The following is a 2,551-nucleotide window of genomic DNA, read 5'->3' on the forward strand; positions in this document are numbered from 1 at the left end:
TTCTCTTCATACACGATCTAGATATAAAATTAAAAAATAAATAAAAAAGACTAAAGAAACAGAGATGAAAAATAATCAAAAGAAGAAGAAGGTCTTTTTGAATCACCTTCAATATCTTTTTTTTTTTTGTATTGATTTCGTGAAAAAACCCCCCGCTTACAATGCATATTTGGCTTTTATATAGCCAGAAAAATGAAATATACAAAAGAAATCCCTTTATTTTTTGTTGTTATCCTCTGGCCTTTTTTCTGTTATTCTTTTTCTTTGCTGCTGCTTGCGTTTGTTGCGTTTGTTGCAGGTGTACGGAGGCCAGCTAGAGGCGCACGCGCGGGGGGAGGGTCCTTGTCATTGCGGCGCCTGGATTCTGGAAACCCTAGGTGTTTCTGAAAATTTCGTTTTGGGTTTCAATGTAATTGGGCCGGGGTATCGGGCTACTGTAATTGGGCCATTCGGGTTTAGGGTAGTGGGGCTGTACTGATTTTAGGTTTGTAATTGGACTGTTAGTAGACCATTTAATTTTGATTTTTCATTTGGTTTATTCCACTAGCGGGCCGGGCAAATTGGGACGATTACAACCACCATTGGTACTAAAACTGTCAAACAACAACACAGGTGTAAAAAGCTCCATTCACCATATTACTAGCCGAAAAACGATTGAATAGATAACATGCAACATAACAAGTTTCTGGCATATCATAATCTCAAAGCTACAACAAAACCAGATAATGAAGGCATGGCACAACCCTCTGGCCATTGTTCTGTATTTCAAATACTTCACCAATACCACAGCTGCCACTTCAAGCGTGTATTCGATCATCCAATGCCATTTCAACCACTCATCATTCTCAACTTCTTATTTAGCAAATCAATTATGTATAAGCTTTTAACTAGTTTTTAATTAGGGCAAAAGATGTACTCTAGGTCTGTATTATAAAGCTTGGATCTACAATCTCTAAAGTGCAGTCTAGTTTATCTATGAAACATGCAATTTCTTTATTAGTCAATATGCATTATTTCTTTATTAGTCTAGTTTCCAGCATGGGATGCTAAGTCCCATCAACTTTTAAAGCAAGCAAACAAGTTCAAGAAAATAATATTACAAGTTCAAAAAAGCAAACATGTTTTATCAACACAAACATGTTTTAGCAAACAAGTTAAAAAAAATAGAACACAAACAAAGAATTTTTTGTATGAAATTAGAAGACACCTGAAATTGTTAGAGATTGATCGGCGGCACAACTTGACGACAATGGTTGGAGAGGAGAAGGTGATGAGCCGATGACAGTGGTGAATGCAACAATGGAAGAAGCATCAACAATATAGAGGAAAAGAAATTAGGGATTAGAAATTAAGGGTAGTCAGCTGAAGAGGAAAAGAAAACTAAGGGCAATTAGGCATTTGGTTCGGGTTAGGCCAGGCTTGGGCTAAAAGTTTCTTGGTCGAGGCTCAACCCGTTTAAAAAATAGGCCTCATTTTTTGCCCAAGTCTATTTTTCGAGCCTATATTTTTCTCCAAACCCTCTTATTTTTTGGGTGGGCCTTCAGGTCAGGCCAGGTGGCTTGGCCCCTAATCAGGTCTATTCAACACCCTTAATCAACAATATATTAATGCCTTATCACTTACAAGTTAACTACCTAGTATATTACATTTCAGGTCTTAAACATACCTATAAAATCATCTATGCCATAGATAGTTGCAGCTTTTAATGCATTTCAAACTACATTTAGAGCTCATATTCATACCATATCCCATTGACCAATTTCATACACCAAAATTATATTCCAAAAGTGCACATATACATAATCTTGCACCAAAATCGACCCAACCTAAGTACATGTCATTTAGCTAACGAAAGAAAGTCACAAACATTGTTGAGTTTGGAATTTTTGGCTAGATGCTGAAGTTGATGCTCATAACCTCAAAATTGGACCTAACCTGTGCATGGAAAACAAACAGTACGTTGAGCAATAAAGCTTAGTGATATTTTTGTGATTCAAGTCAGTATAAAGAAAAATCCGAGCCAAACATATATATCTAATCTCAAGTTAAAATGTTAACCAATTCACATACAAGTTATGCAAATCTTCCAACTATTCAACAATTTAACCATTATCTTTTCGTATCGGCCTTCAGGCTCATTTTACCGATTTGCATGCTCTTTCACATGCTATTGATATTCAAATTCTGTAAATGAATACCTATAGTGCAACATGTAACATTTGATCATTTCCAATACCAACCAACCAATTAATACATTATATCCCCAATTAACTTGACTCGGACTCGAACGTATACACGAATATTAACCAACACACCAGGTGCACCATCGAAAAGTTTGAACTAAATATATTTCTCCAAACACTCATCGGCATAACCAAAATAAAAGTTGTGCCTAGCACTCACTGACATGTAGTCAAAGTAACCCGTACTCAATCTATCCTATGGCATGTCAATTATATCCGACTCTGCCCGAATAGTTAATAGGGTAATCAATTATCCAATTCATCAAATAGCTTGAATTACATTTCATCATTTCATACATAACATAACA

Source organism: Gossypium raimondii, chromosome 10 (genome assembly GCF_025698545.1).
Source record: "Gossypium raimondii isolate GPD5lz chromosome 10, ASM2569854v1, whole genome shotgun sequence".
Lineage (NCBI taxonomy): Eukaryota > Viridiplantae > Streptophyta > Magnoliopsida > Malvales > Malvaceae > Gossypium > Gossypium raimondii.